Consider the following 20,470-nt stretch of genomic DNA (forward strand, 5'->3'; position numbering starts at 1 on the left):
TCTTTATATAGTTCTGGTAGCAAAACTTGTATTTCCTTATGCTGCGTACACATGACCGGACTTTACGGGAGATTAGGTCCGAAGGGATTACTCCGTCGGACAATCCGATCGTGTGTGGGCTACTCCCACTGTCCTGTCATGCTTTTTTTCTATTACAAGGGATGTTTACATTCCTTGTAATAGGAATAAAAGTGACAATTTTTTTTTTTTTAAACCAGTGTAAAATAAAAAATAAAGGGTAAAATATATAAGAAAAAAAAGCCCAGGGCTTTTTTTTTTTTTTTTTTTAGAGAATAGGTGCAGGAACTCCCCTTGTCATCGCCCCTACCCACCTCCAAGCCTTATTTCTTGGTTCCACCCCCCGCTCACCTCCCAGTACTGCCCCTTTTAAAGAATACAAAACCACATATCATTTTGTGGTGCTCATTAATTTGTATGGAATTTGGTAATGATAGCAAGAAAAGCAGTAAAATAGATCCCCTTGCAGCCAGTAACAATAGGGCCCCACGCCAGAAACAATAGATCCCCCTAACAATGGACCATACGCAACAAAATTTCCCCTCAGCCAGCATCAATAGACCCCTCAACAGTAGATCTCTCCCAGCAACGTCTTACCCCCCAGCAATATAAAACCTAACCCCAGCAACAATAGGTTCCCCACCAGCAACAATAGATCCCCCAATCAATAGACCTGGCAGCACACCAGCTTTTCTTGCCATTACATACAGTCAGTGCTGGAGGTGCCGGAACTGCGTTCCTCCGTGTTCCCGCTGAAAAAAGCCCTGGTAGTCCCCGCATATGTTCAAACCACATGTGAGGTATCGCCGCGATCGGTAGAGCGAGAGCAATAATTCTAGCCCTAGACCTCCTCTGTAACTCAAAACATGCAACCTGTAGAATTGTTTTAAATGTCGCCTATTGAGATTTTTAAGGGTAAAAGTTTGTCGCCATTCCACGAGCGGGCGCAAATTTTGAAGCGTGACATGTTGGGTATCAATTTACACAGCGCAACATTATCTTTCTAAATATAAAAAAATATATATATATTTTTTAAATCCAAAAATGTATTTTTTCCCAAAAAAGTGAGCTTGTAAGACCGCTGCACAAATTCGGTGTGACAGAAAGTATTGCAACAACCACCATTTTATTCTATAGGATGATATAAAAAAAAAATGTATAATGTTTGGGGGTTCTAAGTAATTTTCTAGCAAAAAAAAATGTTTTTAACTTGTAAACATCACATCTAAAAAATAGGCTGGGTCTTAAAGTGGTTAAAATTTACAAATGCAGAAGTGTAGAATTTGGATGAAAGGTTTAGCTCTGGGAAACACTTTTTGAAAGATAAAAAATGCATTTTATATACAACTATATAGAGCAGATCAAAATGAGGGACAAATGGGGGAGGAAAGAGGGGCAGAGGGACATTGCTCCAAATCAGGGACAGTTGGGAGCTGTGTATACAACACTATAATACAATGAAAAGCACCCTGTGCACAGAGCAGTCAGCCTTCTGCTCTCCATCACACACCCTCTGACCTAGAGCAGGCCGAAATAAATCAACACAAATTCGGCTCCACGCCTGGAACACCAAACACGCTCTGTGACCCGACACTCAGCACACAGCGTTTGACAAGGTGTGTTCTCTATACACTGATAACCTGAGCTCCGCCCCCATCCGGCATCATTCTAACATCCCTCTACTAATACAGAGGCGTGGCCGTATCCGTGATGGGCGGGGCTGCAGTCAAAGCGCTCCAGCTGGAGACATGCTACCGTCACACGCAGCTGGAGGGGGCGGGGCCGGATCCCGGAAGTGTTGGTTGTCATGCTATGCCAGGACAGGAGCTGAGTGGTACTGAGTGAGTATATCCCCTGTCCTTTTTGTAGAGTCAGTGTACGGTGCCGGGCTGTGTGTAGTCCTCCCTCCGAGTGTATGTGCCTTCTATATACTTATCACAGTGAGAGGAGACCTGGGTGTTATGGTTGTGGCTGGGTAACAATGTGTAGCTGATCTACAAAAGCCTTTGCTTGGTGCTGTATAAACTGGGGGAAGGGTTGGAACCTCTGGCAGGGTTTTATTGGTGTCAGTAGATTCCCCCTCTGCGTATGTCTTAGTTATTGTCATCAGAACTGACATTGGAGAACAGGAATAAAAGCACAATTCTTCCAATGGGGACACTTGACAACCAATCATATCTGGCTACCCAAAGTATACATGTCGGCGCCTAGAAGAGGTGACTCAGCAGAGGGCAGCGCTGGATCTCTGGACAGGTAAGTGTTCTATTATTAAAGCTCCATTTACATGCAGTGATTTTTCTCAAGATCACAAAACGCTGAAATTCTGCCTGGAATCTCAAATCGCTCTACAATCACAAAACGCGTGTTTGGTTACCATGTGTTTTCAATGCAGCAGGGTTTTGCTGCGATTAACGTGTCAAGCCGCAATGTGCGAAGCTTGTCACTAACCTGACCTAAAGGGGTTTTAAACCCCTGGGGTTCTTCACTTAAATGCATTAAGGTGAGCAACCTCCTGTGCTGCAGCTGCCCACCAGAGCCCCCTTTTTCTTTTCTGAACCCAGTTTTTTTAGCGACCGGGATGAGAACACCAGCTCCAGCTGCTGTCTCAGGACCTCATTGGCTAGATTGATAGGGGCAGGAGCCATTGACTTCTGCTGCTGTCAATCAAATCCAATGATGCGGAAGCCAGGGCGTGGGGCTGAGCCCTGCTGCCTGGGTGCCGCCAGGGCACTCGAGAAGAGGAGGAGTGCTACGGAGGGACCCCAGAAGAGGAGGATCGGGGCCCCTATGCACCTCCCTTGCAAAGAGGAGGTAAGTATAACTTATTTTTATAACAAGACTTTACAACCCTTTTAACCATATGCTGACCGCAATACATATACATTTTTTTTTTTGCAGCTGGCTTTTTCATTATAGCGTGTCCAAGCGGCTGGTATGCTTTCAGACGCTCACTGGTGTTTCTCGAGCTTACCGTTTTCACCTGAGAAATTATCCAACAGTGTCGTTAGCGTACAGGCCCTCAGAGTAGATTTGCTTTGATCTCCTCTATGGCCTTGGAGAACCAGAGTGACATCAAGACGTCACTTCTGGTCCAGGCTGGAACAAAACCTTTCCCTTTTTTTATTTTTTTGCAAAAGATCAAAACGCTTTTTTTTTTTTTTTCTGCACCAGAATCAGTTTGCATGGGTGTTCACACCCATACGATCCGATTCCTATCCGAATGAACAGTTCGCACTGCGATATGCAAACCAATCTGGGGATGTCATTAACTTTCTATTGACACCCTCAGTGGTTTGCATAGGGCAGTGTGAACTGTCTGTGAGTTCTATGAGATGCAGGAACCAGCACTGGAATTGCGGCACTTGAAGGTTAAGAAGAGGTGTGAGGTCTTTTTGATGGCAGATCTCTTCAAAAAGAGGACCTGTTGTCCTTATTTCTATTACAAGGGATGTTTATACCAGCGGACTGTTCAGGTCCACCAGTCTGTTTTTAAGGTGGTTCTGATCGGACCACCCATTGTTCTCTATGGGGCATCAGATGTCAGCAGACACGTGTCTGTTGTCACCCACGCTCTTATTTGATCCGCTAAAAAACAGATGGATGGGAATATGTTTGCCCTTCGTCCATCAGATGACAATACGATGGAAATGGACATGCAGGCCATTTCCACCCATCCGCCCCATAGAGAACAACGGGCTGTGACTGCATAGCGGAGCGGACGTGAACCTGCTGTCCGCTTGGACAGATTCCGCCCCGTGTAAAAGGGGCCTCATTTGACTGCAATTTATTTTTTTCTTGCCAACAAAAAAGATAAAAAGCGTAATTCCATAGCTGCTACAAAATCGCCAGTTTGAAACAGGCCTTCGTGTGCATGGGCACTTTAAAATATGAAAGGCAAATGTTCACTTCACATAATAAATGGAAGCCTTCTCTAATGTCTTTTCTGCCCAAGTTGTGCCAATGTGCTCATCTCTCACTTACCCAGTCCATGGCAGCTTTGAATGTTCACCTCTCTGGTTAAAGTTTTAAAAAAATGCTCTCTGAGCCCATCACTTCCTGTAACATCATGTGACAGTGCAGGAAACTTCATATCCCACTTCATATCCCATATCCTACAGGGCTTACCTGTAGGTACTGTAAATATGTCCTAAACGTGCATAGTTTAGGAGATATTTACCATATATGCTTGTGCCATCGCCGCATGCGCACTGGAAAAAACGGCTCGATCGCGCTGTTTCTACAGGGCCTGTGCATTGACCGGCAGATCCCACATACATGTGCGGGAGTGACGTCATTGCAGCTCCTGCCAATCACAGCGCCAGAGCCCGCGAACCCTTTAATAACTCCGGGAGACATGTCACCGGTCACATCGCTGTACGGGGACCCTTGCAACAGCTTTGTTTTTTATATTTATTATATATAATTAGGGTTTTTTTTTTCCTCTATGTGGGTTGGGTTTAGATTCGCTTTTAAAGTGGTTGTAAACCCTTACAAACCACTTTGACCTACAGGTAAGCCTAGATTAAAGCTTACCTGTAGGTCCAAGAAATATCTCCTAAACCTATACAGTTTAGGAGATATTTGCCCGAAGACAGGCACCGCTGTCTATGGCGCACTGAGCGTGGCATTTCCAACAATGGAGCTGCCGTGCGTGTCGGCTCCTGTGCGCATGCGCGGGAGTGACGTCATCGTGGCTCCGCCGAATGACAATGGCGGAGCTGCGAGACCCCACCGAGAAGATGGATGCGCCGGACTACAGGGGACAGCGGTGACATCGCTGGCTCCTGTGTCAGGTAAGTGACACATAATGGGCTACTATGCGATGCATACTAGTCCATTATGCTTTGCCTTTGCAGGGAATGAAAGAGGAAGTAAACTCATCAGGGTTTACTTCCTCTTTAAATGTCACTTTAATGATTAGCTATACTATAATTTTCTTTCTTTTGTAATCTTATCCAGAGTTTTTAACTTGTTTCTCATTATATATATATTGCTTGTAAAAATATTCTGCTAGCATATGTACTTTAAGTTGGAGGAGTAATGACATGTCAGTATTGAAGCCTTGCTAAGTGATGATGTGTAAGCAGAGGAAGATGTTTGTGATTAAAAGCAGCAGATCAGGAAGTACAACTTTCTTTTATTGGTGTAACAAAAGATGTGTGAGTCCCCCCCCCCCCCGGTCTTCCTCATTGGCCTTGGTGTCAAATGTCTTTTACTACAGAAATAATTGTACCATATTCTTCTAATGACATTTGTCATATTTATGGTCATTAGACATTTTAGCAAATTTTGCATGTGTATTAACATTTTTGCATTATCATTATGTTCATTTTTGATCATTATTTACTATTTATTTCTTGCGAAAAAAAAAAAATAGTATTCTTTGTTTTATTTTGGATAATTGTTTAGCAATTTGTGTATGTGTTGTGCTAATTAAAGGCTTGTACACACTTTAAGAAAATCGGGCAAACGTTTTCGTCCAAGGAACGATCATATGATTTTCTGATAGTGTGTACACAACTTTCGACAGGCGATTCCAACTTTTTCGAACAAAAATTTTCGAAGGGACAAACTTCCAAATTTTTTTTTGGTATGGGAACCAAATGAACGGTTTTCGTATGATAAAAATTTGAAACAATAAACAACAAACAAACAAGGCCTTTTGTTGTACGAGAATTTGTATGTTTGTATGTTATATCCTGACCTGGTTCCAACTTGCTGTGAGACGATGAGAAAAATTGGACAACAGTTCACCCGATTTTTATAGTGTGTAACCCCCTTAAAGGAAACTCCATCAAAAAAAAAAAAAAAAAATCCATAAATGCACATATATTTGAAGGGGAAAAAATGTATTCATTTATTTTCACAGGAGCCTGCTACATTTTGCACCCTCAATCAGCAGAATCTTCTCCAGCTGCCTGCTTCTACCCTCATATAGACTTTTAGTTAAAGTGGATGTAAACCTGCAATTTTATTTTTATGTCATAATGTAGAGTATAATATTTCCTATCGTTTGAGCCCAGTCTTGCCACAAAGAGTTAAAGGGATTGTAAAGTGATTTAAAAAAAATAAAATAAAATGACAAACATGTTATACTTGCCTCCACTGTGCAGCTCGTTTTGCACAGAGTGTCTCGGCTTCCTCTCGCAGGTGCTTCTCACATTCATGCGAGCTCCCTCGCAGGGTGAGAAGCATCTGCAGGCGCACTCCCGTGATACAGCCGGCGTGGGATTATCGAGGGGTGAGGTAAGTAAAATGGGGGGGCTGGGGGCGCAGGCACTGTCAGATGTTTTTTCCCCTTAATGCATAGAATGCATTAAGGTGAAAAAACATTTACCTTTACAACCCCTTTAATCCAGCTCTGAGCAATCCTCTTTTATTGTTTAGTGAGATAAATCTTTGCAAACAGAGAAAAACTTTGTCAAATCCTCCCCCTTGCTGTGAGTGACAGGTGATTTACATACCTCGCTCCTTTCTTCTGCTGCTCTGCACGGATTGGATCATGACTCCACCCACTGAGCCCTGGAAAACAGACCCACCCACAAAATCTGCAGTTTTTCGGGTCTCCTAGCAGACCGAGGGGAGACATTTGACAGATAAGTATATACATGCAGGAGGCATGTATAGCCTTCTAGATAACCAATATTGCAGTAGTTTAGAAAGGGATGAGAGCGGGTTTACATCCACTTTAAGATTAGTACACACAGGCTGAATGTCGGGCAGCATCAGCTGGTTGCAGCCAGTCTGATAGAAGCCAGCTTCTGTCAAAGGGGCATGGCCAAAAAAAGGTCTCCCGATCAGCGCTCTCAGCCAATGGCGTCCACGTGCGCCACTCTCGGCAAACTAAGCCTGCTCTGTAGCTGGCATTCAACTATGGCGTGAAGGGGGATACAGAAAATGATTAAAGGGGTTGTAAACCCTCCTGTGATGCAGCAGCCCCCCTTTTACTTGCCTAAGTCCGTTATTTCCAGCGACAGGAACAAGCACACCAGCTCCAGTCGGTGTCTCGGGTCCTGATTGGTCCTGACAGCTGTCAATCAAATCCAATGACGCGGGAGCTGTGGGGCGGGGCTGAGTCCTGCTGTGCGTCAATGGATGCAGCAGCAGGACCCAGGAGCACGTCTGCACGAGTGCCCATGGGGAAAGCAGCTCTCCAACGGGGCAGAAGAGGAGGGGCCAGGGGCGCCACTGAGAGACCCCAGAAGAGGAGGATCGGGGCCCCTCTGTGCAAAACCAACTGCACAGAGGAGGTAAGTATGACCTGTTTTATTTTTGTTTGTTTTTTTAAAAACAAACCTTTTACATATCCTTTAAAGCCTAAGGGCCGGTTCACACTGCAGGCGCGGCGAGGCGTCTCCGACTTGCCTCGCCGCGACCTGCGGGGACCTCAGCGGCGACTTGCAGAGGACTTCTGTATAGAAGTCAATGCAAGTCGCCCCCGAAGTCGCCCAAAAGTAGTACAGGAACCTTTTTTCTGAGTCGGAGCGACTCGAGTCGCTCCTCTCAGAACGGTTCCATTGTACAGAACGGGGGGCGACTTGCGGGAGCGAGGCGAGTCGTGTCGCCTCGCCCGCTGTGTGAACCGACCCTTACTGAAGTCATGGAAAGAGAAACAAATTCAGTCAGGTGGACATTATTTGAACAACTGCATTTGTACAGTATTTCTACATAAACTGTGCAGTCTAATAGGCACCAAAGTTTGACCAGAGATTCTGCCTTGTACATCCTGTAATCTAATAGACCTGATCAAACACACCCCCTCTTTTCCTTCAAATCTTATAATGAGGGTGTGGTCATTACTCATCTATGCCATCAAAGAGCACTATAATGGGAGAGTATGAAGGGCATTTCCTCTAAATATAATTTGCTTGTATAGGAATCTAAAGAAAAGGAAAAGGCGTGGACTTCAATTAGGCTTTAAAGTACAGGCGGTCCCCGGGTTACAAACAAGATCAGGTCTGTAGGTTTGTTCTTAAGTTGAATCTGTTTGTAAGTCAGAACAGGTATTTTTTTTTTATTTTTTTTAAGGTGTAACTCTAGCCAAAAAAACAATTTTTAAGCTTTTTGGATATTATTATAGGGAAGAGTTAACACCCCTGTAACGTTTTGCTATGCGGTCTGTGATCCTGTTCAGAAGATTTCACCTCCCTTTCTATCCCAATGACAATTTTGGATTTTAAAAATTTTGGGCTGTTGTGGATACTAGCCTTGGTGATAAAGCATCAGCGGAGGTACTTTTTTCCCATAATAAATAACTCTTACTGGTGTAAAATTTCCTTCCTAGGGGTAGATTTCCTCTCACTTCCTGTTGCCTCCCTCCCTTTGTAAATAGGAGTTGTTTGTAACTAGGGGACCGCCTGTAGAAGCTGAGGCTTAGTTCACACTTATGCAAATTGGATGCGGATTTCTTAGCATCCAATTCTCATGACAGGAGAATGTGAGTGGCTCTCAATGGAGCCAGTTCACACATCTCTGGGGCAGCCGCAGAGTGGCACTGCAGAAGAGTCCTGTGAACAGGGATGCATCGGACCCCCTGCTGAGAGCCGCTCCGCAAGTAGTGTGAACCCAGCCTAAAGCTTTCAAAATCCATGTTTAAGATATTTCCTCCCCACTGCTCCTATATACAGTGGATATAAAAAGTCTGCACACCCCTCATCATTCTGGGGGGCGAGACTTATGGTGGGGCATAGCGGAGCTTAGTTTCGGCTGCTGAAACGCAGGTAAAAGGGGCGGGTCCTCTGGCTGGGGCTTCCTTCCGGCCTACGGAAGGGGCACCTTTTTTAAAAGGGACGCATGTTGGCTGCTGCAGCGCTCAAGATGGAGGAGTAGGAGTTGCCAGCAGTGATGGCGGAAACAAGCACTCAGATTCCTGGCCAGGCCCAGGTAAGAGAGGTACAGAAGTGCCTTTTTCCTTTACTATGGGCATGTTGGTGGATTTGTTTTTTCGGATACACCTGCAGCTGACTGTTAAGGGTGCACGTCCTATTAACAGTCAGCAGGGATGGGAGGCTCGGTGAGGCACATACAGTGGAGACTTTTTGGTTCTCTGTTGCTTTTTCCTGGAATGGTGTGGTGATGGTAACGAGGATAGGTCCTTGCCTTAACATGGGGGGGGGGGTTTGTTTGTTTTATCCTTTTTCTGTAGAAAGCCACTGCCAAATCAGAGAGAGCCTCTTCAGGGAGCAAATGTCCCTCCTGCAAAAACCCACTGAGGGATTCATGGTCTAAACCAGGGATCCTCAAACTACGGCCCTCCAGCTGTTGCGAAACTACACATCCCATGAGGCACTGTAAAACTGACATTCACAGACATGACAAGGCATGATGGGAATTGTAGTTCCTGAAAAACTGGAGGGCCATAGTTTGAAGACCCATGGTCTAAACCACTCTGCAGGTCTTGCATTGTAGGATTAGTGAGATAAGAATCCACGCCGGAGTGTAAGGTGCTCTTTCCAGTGAGGAAAGAACTGGCAGAAATGTTGGGAATGGTGCACTCCCTCATTAAAAAGCAGAGCCAGGGGTCCAGCTAAGACCAGAGCTCCCATTCCAATCCTTTGCCCTCTACTTCAATGGGGATAGAAAGTGAGTTAGGGGAGGAGAAAGTGTGTCCCCGCCAGTAGACTCTGATGAGGAGGGAGAGGAAGAGACAAGGGCACCCAAGTATAAACTGACTTTGGAAGAAGTGGACAACTTACTGAAAGCAGTGTATACTACCTTGGATATACAGGAGGAAAGAATTCAACTATCATTACATAAGATGTAACAGGGGCTAGAGGAGACCAAACAGTGTTTCCGGTCCATAAGGTAGTGGCTGAAACAATAAAGGAGTGGAAGGATCCAGAAAAGGGCCAGTTTTTCTCCAGGGTCCTAAAAAGGAGGTTACCTTTCGAAGAAGATGAGGCTTTAGTCTGGAACAAAATGCCAAAAGTTGATGCAGCCTTTTCCCAAGTTTTAGGACGTACGGACCTTGCCTTTGAAGACCAGGGAATTCTTAAAGATGCCATTAAGGCTGAAACAACTAATCGATTATGAAATGAATTGATTACTATTTTCAGAATAATCAGGCAGTAACATAATGGGGTTAAAATATAATAATATCAAACTATTTTAAATTGTCATACAAATATTAGAGTTGCACGATTAATCGTTAAAAAAAAAACCCAATCTCGATTCACCCCCTTTGATGATCTCTCCTGTTAAGAGTAGTTTCATATAAACAAGTGGAGAGATTATCTGCTTGCTCAGCTGTCAAAAGAAAGCATCCTGGGCAATCTGCCAAGTGTAGAACTTGAAACATTGTAACTAACCCTTACTACTTAGATCAAAGGGATAGAACTTCTTTGTAAACAAATAATCTGGGCAGTCTGCCAAGCTTTCAACCAGTGTAAATGCAGGAAGTTTAACCACTTAAAGTGGTTGTAAACCCTTACAAACCACTTTGACCTACAGGTAAGCCTAGATTAAGGTTTATCTGTAGGTCCAAGAAATATCTCCAAAACCTATACGGTTTAGGAGATATTTGCCCGAAGACGGCGGCGCGCAGGCGCACTGACCGTGGCATCGTCGATGACGAAGATGCCGTGCGTCTCGGCTCCCGTGCGCATGCACGGGAGTGACGTCATCGGTCATGGCTGCTCCGGCGAATCACAGCACCGGAGCAGCGAGACCCACGGAGACCCACCAAGAAGATGGACGCTCGGAACTACAGGGGACAGCGGTGACTTCGCTGGCTCCTGTGTCAGGTAAGTGACACATAATGGGCTACTATGCGATGCATAGTAGTCCATTATGCTTTGCCTTTTCAGGGAATGAAAGAGGAAGTAAACTCATCAGGGTTTACTTCCTCTTTAAAGTCTAAATCGTTTTCTGACACTTCTTTTTTAAGTCAAGATCAATATTTTTTGCTCGAAAATTACTTGGAACCCCCAAACATATATAATTATTTATTTATTTTGTGTGTGTTTTTTTTTTTTTGGCAGTTGCATGGTGTGGGTGGATTTCATCCAGTGTCAGGTTGTGGCACGCGCCTCCAGTCTGTGTCTTAGAATATTAGGGAGGTGAAGCCTCCATCTATCAAGATGTAATATTCCGCCAATGTGTTTAGCTGGTTAGTGGACATGGAGGAATGGGCTGTAATTTACCAGACTGTATATTCCCACATGTGTGACTATAGTCAGTCACATGGGTTGTTCAGATGTTATTGGGAGAAAATGCTCATGGTAAAAATTCACTGAAAACTGAGCATGTGCACTGGCTGCCAACACTGCTGTGCAAAATTCCCAGCTACAGTAGGGACATGGACAAAAGGGGGCGATAGAGAATAGCAGGATAAACCAGGTTGTTTATTTTTTTGCAGAATATGTGAAACAAATCTCATAGTGACTGAGTTAGTATGAACAGCATGTAATCAGTGTTTGTTTTGACTAAAATGCCATTTTAGATTCAGTCCTATTTTAGTCATTTGCAATAGTTTTAGTTGTATTTAGGGGACTAAAATCTCCAGTACATTTTAGTTGACTAAAATCTAATGAGTTTAGTTAGAAACAAATAATATTTTTGTTATACATGAAAATAAGAGAACAAAAGGGGTAGATCCTTGTATCCATCTTTAAAAGTTGTATAATACCTACTTTCGATACATCATTTGTACAACATTAATCATAGGTAGCGTACCAGAAATGTAGGTACCCCAGGCAAAATAAGAACATAAACGTATAACCTAGGGTAAGGAGGACCAAAGCCTGAGAGGGGCACATTCGAATATGTCAAGGGGGGGGGAAACGGGGGAAAAAAGGAGAATTAAGAAAAAAGAAAAAAAAAGGGAGAGAAGAGCAGAAGATCCCAGTGAGGTCAGGGGAAGGAGTGAGAAGAGGATTTGAGTGCATCTTTGAGTGCTAACCTATAAGTAGTGGTAAAGGTGTGGTATCTAATGTGTTAAATTAATTTGTAATGCATAATTTTAGCATTTCTCTAGAATTTCAAAAAGCATACACTCCTGGAGTAAAAAAATTGAATATCATGTTATCTATGGTAAGATTTAAACAAACTACACAGACACAGATTTAGCTGCTATATACAGTATCTCACAAAAGTGAGTAGACCCCTCACTTTTTTGTAAATATTTTATTATACAGTTTCATGTGACAACCCTGAAGAAATTACACTTTGCTACAATGTAAAGTAGTGAGTGTACAGCTTGTATAACTGTGTATTTGCTGTCAACTCAAAATAACTCAACACACAGCCATTTAAGTCTCTATACTGCTGGCAACAAAAGTGAGTACACCTCTAAGTGAAAATGTCCAAATTGGACCCAATTAGCCATTTTTCCTCCCTGGTGTCATGTGACTCGTTCGTGTTACAAGGTCTCAGGCAGTGTTAATTTTGGCAGCAAATTTCGATTTAGTCTTAGGACTCAAATGGCTTTTCGTTTTAGTCCCATTTTAGCCTTCTGCAATTGTTTTTAGTTTTAGTCGACTAAATCTCCAGTACATTTTAGTCACCTAAAACAAATTTTTAGTCGTCTAAAATCTAATAGGGGTAATTAAATTGTAATGCATTAGTTAACAATTCTCTACAATTTCCAAACTCATTATATACTGCTGGAGCGAAAAATGTCATGTTATTTATTATGGCATTGAGGTATGAACTTGCACAACAGACCAATGTTAATTTTGAAGTCAAATTTCGTTTTAGTCTTTTGACTAAAATGCAGTTTTAGTTCCATTTTAGTCTTTTGAGTAAAATGCCATTTTTGTTTTAGTTGTAGTTTAGTTGACTAAAATGTTTTAGTCAACGAAATTAACACTGGACTCAGGTTTGAATGGTGGGGAGCAGGTGGGTTTAAATTTTGGTGTTATCGCTCTCGCTCTCTCCTACTGGTCACTGAAAGTTCAACATGGCACCTAATGGCAAAGAACTCTCTGCGGAGCTGAAAAAAAGAATTGTTGCTCTACATAAAGATGGCCTAGGCTATAAGAAGATTGCCAAGACCCTGAAACTGAGCCTCAACATGGTGGCCAAGACCACAGTTGTCAAACAGAACATGCCTCGCCATGGTCGACCAAAGAGGTTGAGTGCATGTACTCAGCGTCATATCCAGAGATTGTCTTTGGGAAATAGATGTATGAATGCTGCCAGCATTGCTGCAGAGGTTGAAGGGGTGGGGGGTCAGCCTGCCAGTGCTCAGACCATACGCCGCACACTGCACCAAATTGATCTGCATGGCTGTCCTCTCAGAAGGAAGCCTCTTCTAAAGATGATGCACAAGAAAACCTGCAATTTGCTGAAGACAAGCAGACTAAGAACATGGATTACTGGAACCATGTCATGTGGTTTTTTGAGACCAAGATAAACTTATTTGGCTCAGATGGTGTCAAGCATATGTGGCAGCAACCAGGTGAGGAGTACAGACAAGTGTCTTGCCTACAGTCAAGCATGGTGTTGGAAGGTTCATGGTCTGTGGCTGCATGAGTGCTGATGGCACTGGAGCTACAGTTCATTGAGGGAACCATGAATGCCAACATGTACTGTGACATACTGAAGCCAAGCATTATCCCCCTCCCTTCGGAGATTGGGCCGCAGGGCAGTATTCCAAGATAATGACCCCAAACACACCTCCAAGACAACTACTGCCTTGCTAAAGAATCTGAAGGTAAAGGTGATGGACTGGCCTAGCATGTCTCCAGACCTAAACCCTATTGAGCATCTGTGGGGCATCCTCAAACGGAAGGTAGAGGAGTGCAAGGTCTCTAACATCCACCAGATGTCATCATGGAGTGGAAAAGGACTCCAGTGGCAACCTGTGAAGCTCTGGTGAACTCCATGACCAAGAGGGTAAAGGCAGTGCTGGGAAATAATGGTGGCCACACAAAATATTGACACTTTGAGCCCAATTTGGACATTTTCACTTTAGGGTGTACTCACTTTTGTTGCCAGCGGTTTAGACGTTAATGGCTGTGTTGAGTTATTTTGAGGGGACAGCAAATGTACACTGTTGTACACTCACTACTTTACATTGTAGCAAAGTGTAATTTCTTCAGTGTTGTCACATGAAAATATATAATAAAATATTAAGGCCCCTTTCACACTGGGGCAGTGGGTGTGCTGGCGTTAAAACGCTACTATTTTTTGCGGCACTTTACCATCAATTTTGCTGCGCTATTCGGCCGCTAGTGGGGCGCTTTTACCCCCCTGCTAGCGGCCGAAAAAGGGTTAAAACCACCACAAATCGACGCTGCAGCAGCGATATGCCGGCGATGTAGCCGCGCTGCCCCATTGATTTCAATGGGCAGGAGCGGTGAAGAAGCAGTGTATACACCGCTCCTTTAGCGCTCCAAAGATGCTGCAAGCAGGACTTTTTTTAGCATCCTGCCAACGCACCACTCCAATATGAAAGCCCTGAGGGCTTTCACATTGGAGACACAACAGCGGCTCTTTCAGGGCGCTTTGCAGGCACGTTTTTTAGTGCTGTAGTGCCTGCCAAGCACCCCAGTGTGAAAGGGGTCTTACAAAAATGTGAGGGGTGTACTCACTTTTGTGCGATACTGTATTTATTTATATTTTTACTCTGTAAAACCAAGTTTTGTTACAAAAATATTGCTTTTTTGGATCGCAGCTTCATTCCTTGCACATGCTGCTTTTCTGTTTCTGATTGAACAAACTTGAACACGTATATGTTGTTGACCCTTTAAAAAGTAGCTCTGCACAGTCAATAAAAACACCGTGGACAAATGCTTGCATGAGTGGGGAATGCGTAAAGCCCCATACACATGCACAGAATGTTGCGACATTTGCCGGTTCCAAAAAAAAAAAGCTGTCGTTCTGCCCGTGTGTATGTAGGCCTTTCAGCCATCTTCTGTTGGACTTGCATGCTAGAAAACCAGCAGCCGCCTAACTCCCAATCAGCACTCTCAGCCAATGGTAGAGCTGTTTTTTTTTTTTTTTTTTTTTCGTGCAACCTGCAGGGTTCAATGGTCCTAAGAGTGATAATAGACAATAGGTGTAATATGGTGGCATCATTTAAACAAACCGCAGCAGCCGAGCCACCCATCTCTAGTGAGGAAGACTCCCCCCATGACAGAAAGGGGTTTATTTACTAAAGCTAAAGGGTGCAAAATCACACTTCTAAATAGAAACCAATCGGCTTCCAGGTTTTATTGCCAAAACATAATTGAACAAGCTGATTGGTTTCTCTGCAGAAGTGACTAATGTTGCGCTCTTTACCTTTAGTAAATAAACCCCAATGTGACTGTGAGACTGAGTCCAAAATTGATGATATTTTTACAGGATAGTCAATTATCACATTGATATGAGATGACTGGTATTGGGGCTTCTCTACTGGTGTATCTGTTATTTTTCCACTTTATTTGTATCTCCTATAAAACTATTCCAATAAGATTTTGGAGCGGAGTTATACTATGTGTGTGGTCTGGTTCATACCTTGTGGCGCACATGGTGCAGCAGGAAGAGGCAAGTGTTAAGAGAATCTTTGATAAAGCAAGATCAATAGTGAGTGTCTTCAAGTCTTCCATTGCAACACTGAAGATATTGAAGCAGCGTGCTCTTACTCTTTAAATGACTGCCCCACACGCTGATACATTCAACATGGTCGAAAAACGCCTTAAACTGAAAGAGTCGGTCTGCCTAGGGGTGCAGGGGTGCCACCCCCCCCCCCCACAAAAATCTCCATGCAGGGCGTCGGACGCATGGATTTCACTCACCTGTGTGACATTAGCAAATCAATATTTGCTATTGTCTTCCTGCTTCTCCTCCCAACCAATTAGGAAGCAGGTCTAACTGGATTGGCTGGAAGGGAAACCCACCCATGACCTGGATGGGGTAAATGCGGGGCTAGGGGGTGTTTGAAATTTGTTTGCCGCACCAGCCACCACTATTAATCACAAGCAACATGCGATGGGAAACAGGGACAGCTTGCTCCCTACCGAATGGCAAAAAACATGGCTCCCAACTGTTCCTGATTTGGAACAAAGTCCCTCTGTCCCTCTTTTCTCCTCGTTTGTCCCTCACTTTGGTCTGATTCATATAGTTGTATAAAAAATGCGTATATGTAAAAGAGGGGAAGATGGCGCAAAGATCCACTGGGTGTCTAACATAAATGAAAATCAGAACAAGAAGAATTTTATATATAATTTATGATAGAAATAAAACAATCATATAATGGATTCAAAAAGTCCATATAAGTTCATGGGGGGGCACCGTAGGCAGCGACCTTTTGGAGTAGAAGCAAGGACTCTGCAATGGTAAGAAGAAAGCACATTCGCCTGTAGAAAGGCTGAAGGTATGGCCGTGGAGACCGCAGACGAGCGTCCTACACGTCAGGCAGAAACTGGAAGCCGAAATCGGAAGTGCGCTCAAGCCTGGAACGCAAACGTCAGGGACCGGAAGTCACCAGAAGTCACGTGATACAGGTAGCCAATAGGATAACGCGTTTCACAGCTTCGCTGTTCCTTCACATTCCTTGAAGAAACAGCGGAGCTGTGAAACGCGTTATCCTATTGGCTACCTATATCATGTGACTTTCGGTCCCTGATGTTTGCGTTCCAGGCTGGAGCGCACTTCCGGTTCCCGGCTTCCGCTTGACGTGTAGGACGCTCGCCTGCTGTCTCCACGGGGCATTCCAGATCTACCCAGAGACGCCACAACCATACCATCAGCCTTTCTATAGGCGAATGTGGTATACTACATCCAGCCAGTCCCTAGCATCAGAAAGTAACCTGGACCACTGAAGCACCTCGTCACTTCAATTACATCTGATGCACCTGTATTTACTCTACGTTTGTGAGTAGCCTTTTGGCTTTGTTTTTAATTTTATTAAATGGTGTATTTCGTTGCACTTAGTTTGACACGCCTGGTCTGTCTTTCTTGTATAAAAAATGCACTTTTTTTATCTTTCAAAAACTGTTTCCCAGTGCTAAGCCTTTCATTCAATTTCTAATTTGCTGCATTTGTAAATTTCAAAACCAATATAAAGGAATTGTGGCAAAAAAAAGCACTTGTGGGCTTAACTAATCTTCCTTTTTTGTATAATTCTCCTTTTTTAAGGGGGGGGGGGGGGGGTGTCTTATGCCTACATACTTTTGCTAATAGGTGTCCCTCGTTCCCATTCCAGAAAGTTGGTCATGCAAGGTTTTGCATACCTCCCTATTGCTACCTTTTGCGGACATACTAAAACCCTCCAAAGTCATACAATGTCCATGTCGCTTCCCTCTTTGATCTACTCAGCCACCTTGAGGACTAGGGATGAGCTTCGAGTTCGAGTCAAACTCATGTTCGACTCGAACATTGCCTGTTTGCCTGCTCGACGAACAGTGAAAAATTTGGGGTGGTCGCGTTCAAAAAGCCGCGGAACGCCCTGTAAAAGTCTATGGGAGAAATCTAAAATGCTAATATGCAAGTTACTGTCCTAAAAAAGTGTTTGGGGACCCTGCCCCAGGGGACATGGATCAATGCAAAAAAAAAAGTTTTAAAAACTGCAGTTTTTTCAGAAGCAGTGATTTTAATAATGCTTAAAGTGAAACAATAAAAGTGTAATATTCCTTTTAAATTTCGTACCTAGGGGGTGTGTATAGTGTGCCTGTAAAGCGGGACATGTTTCCCGTGCTTAGAACTGTCCCTGCACAAAGTGCCATTTCTGCAGGAAAAAAGCCATTTAAAAGCACTCATGGCTATAATGAATTGTCGGCTCCTCGTAATACAGAGAACAGTCATTGAAAGTCATTGTTAAAAAAAAAAAAAAAAAATTGCGTGGGGTTCCTCCCAAATTCAATTACCAGGCCCTTCAGGTCTGGTATGGATTTTAAGGGGAACTCCACACCAAATAAAAAAAAAATGGCGTGGAGTTCCCCCCAAAAATCCATACCAGACCCTTTTATCCGAGCACACAACCTGGCAGGCAGGAAAAGATGAGGGGACGAGAGAGCGCCCCCCCCCTCCTGAACCGTACCAGGCCACATGCCCTCAACATTGGCAGAATGCTTTGGAGGTCTGTGACCCCTCAAAGCACCATGTCCCCCATGTTGATGGGGACAAGGGCCTCATCCCCACAACCCTGGCCGGTGGTTGTAGGGGTCTGCAGGCGGGGGGGGGCTTTTCAGAATCTGGAAGCCCCCTTTAACAAGGGGACCCCCAGATCCCGCCCCCCTTTGAAATGGTAATGGGTACATTGTACCCCTACCATTTCACTGTTGGGATAAGTTTTTTATTAAAAAAAAAAAAGATTCCAGCAGTGGTAATCCACTCTTGGTATCCTGCGATGGCTGATCATCTCTCCGGGGTCCAGCGATGCTTGATCTCTTCTCCGGGGTCCAGCGATAGGTGATCTCTCCTGATGATGTCCAGCGATGACGCACAGCGCATCCTGTCTTCACTGGAGACACCACGGGAATCCCGGCAGCCTGACAGGAAACCTCCATTACATCAGAGGGGGCGGGGTCACCCGCACGTCACTGGGGAAGCCCGGTTTTCGCTTGCGTCAGAGGGGGGCAGGGTCAGGTGACGGGTGGCCCCCTCTCCCTCAGCTAAGACCTGTCGGGCTGCCGGGATTCCATCAGCCATCGCAGGATACCAAGCGTGGATTACCACCGCTGGAATCATTTTTCTTTTTAATAAAGGATTTATCCCAACAGTGTCTGTGTCTTTAACAATTTTTTTTTTTATACTTTCTTTGTGAAATGGTAGGGCTACAGTGTACCCGTTACCATTTCATAGAAGGAGGGCTGGGATCTGGGGGTCCCCCTGTTAAAGGGGGCTTCCAGATTCTGATAAGCCCCCGCACCCACAGACCCCCCACAACCACCGGCCAGGGTTGTGAGGAAGAGGCCCTTGTCCCCATCAACATGGGGACATGGTGCTTTGAGGGGCCCCAAAGCATCCTCTCAATGTTGAGGGCATGTGGCCTGGTACAATTCGGGGGGGGGGGGCGCTCTGTCATCTCCCCCCCTCCTTTTTCCTGCGGCCTGCCAGCTTTTTTTTTAATCAATGACTTTCAATGACTTCTCTGTATTACGAGGAGCCGACAATTCATTATAGCTGCGAGTGCTTTTAAATTACTTTTTTTTTTCCTGCAGAAATGACACTTTGTGCGGGGCGGTTTGCTTTGCTCGCAAGACTAGCAGGATTCCAGCCTCAGTACCACATTTGGGCAGAGGTGCGGTGGAGCCAGTAACGCTCGGAGGCACTCGACACTCTTCTTCGAGTCTTACGAGAGGTCTCCGAGCTTCACCGAGTGGTCTCTGAGTGTCGTCGGCGCCCTCTGGCCACAAGCTGTACTGCATAGGCAGCATTGGCTGTTGATTGGATTCTGTTTCCATTATTTCCTATTGGGAAACTCGCTTTGATTTACAAGTGCTTTGGATTACAAGCATTCTTTTGGAATTAATTTATTCTCATAATCCAAGGTATTACTGTATCTGCATTATTATGACTGTGGTTGTTTTAGGGGGGAGGCAAAGGAAGCAGGAGATGGCCAATTGTGATTGGCAGGATTGTCTTTACTTGACCAATCAAATACCCAAAAGCGGAATAATGCACTGATTGGCTTCTATTGAATAGGAAGGGCCACACACAGATTGAAATTTCGGCTATCCGCTGTTGAACTGGTAAATTTTGATCCACATTAAAGTGGTTGTAAAGCCCCCTTTACTTACCTGAGCCCTCATTTGATTCAGTGCTGTGTGTGTCTGCAGCTCTTCTCTCCCCTCACTTCTGGGTCTTGCTGGTTTTGCTGGAGCACTGGGAGACACGATCAAATAAATCAAAGCCAGTGACGAGGGAGCGGGGGGCGGGGATGAGTCCCGCTGTCTTTGTCAATAGACGCAGCAGTAGGGCTCGGATATTCACGAGTGCCCCCATGGGAGCACTGGACAGGGGGGAGGGGCTAGGAGCACCAACACTGGACCTGAAAAGAGGAGGTTCAGGGCCGGTCTGCAATTCTATTGCACAGAGCAGGTAAGTATAGACACTTTTTATTTAAAACAATAAAGTTATGTTTAGGCCTCATGCCCACGGACATTTTTACAGCCACTTTTTGGAGCGTTTTTTGCAGCTTAAAGTGGGGTGCCCCCTAAAAAAAAAAAAAAAAAAAAAAAAAAAAAATTAAGTCAGCAGCTACAAATACTGCAGCTGCTGACTTTTAACAATCGGACACTTACCTGTCCCAGGGTCCAGCGATGTGGGGGAACGAAGCTCCCCGCTCCGCTCGCAGCGCCAGCATTCTTACTGTGGGCACAGCCGGGCACCCACTGCGTGAGCGGCGCCGGGCGCCATGATACGCAGCACAGTCATCTGGGACACGTGACAGGTCCCAGATGACTGTGCGGCGCGAGCGGAAGTGATGTCACCAGCCCGGGCAAGGAAGAGGGCAGACTACGAGGGACCCCCTAGCAACAGGCATTTAGAGGTGAGTAAAAAAAAAAATTTTCCAATTTTTTTT

At 44.6% G+C, this 20,470-nt stretch overlaps 1 protein-coding gene across 2 annotated transcripts in view; it reads left to right on the forward strand.

Annotated features, from left to right (window-relative positions):
• The first annotated feature begins 1,735 nt into the window (after positions 1 to 1,735).
• The window catches only part of SLC35A3 (solute carrier family 35 member A3), a 105,706-nt gene continuing 86,971 nt past the window's right edge, over positions 1,736 to 20,470 (forward strand). The window contains exon 1 of one of the 2 annotated variants that reach the window (XM_077453070.1): positions 1,736 to 1,859. The gene's annotated coding sequence lies outside the window, so the exon portion shown is untranslated. Of the gene's footprint in view, positions 1,860 to 1,884; positions 1,932 to 20,470 lie in introns of those variants that run through there. The other variant, XM_077453072.1, reaches the window with a different exon arrangement.

The sequence above is a fragment of the Lithobates pipiens genome, unplaced genomic scaffold, assembly GCF_037356315.1.
Source record: "Lithobates pipiens isolate NorthernLeopardFrog02 unplaced genomic scaffold, aLitPip1_a1.2 Scaffold_23, whole genome shotgun sequence".
Lineage (NCBI taxonomy): Eukaryota > Metazoa > Chordata > Amphibia > Anura > Ranidae > Lithobates > Lithobates pipiens.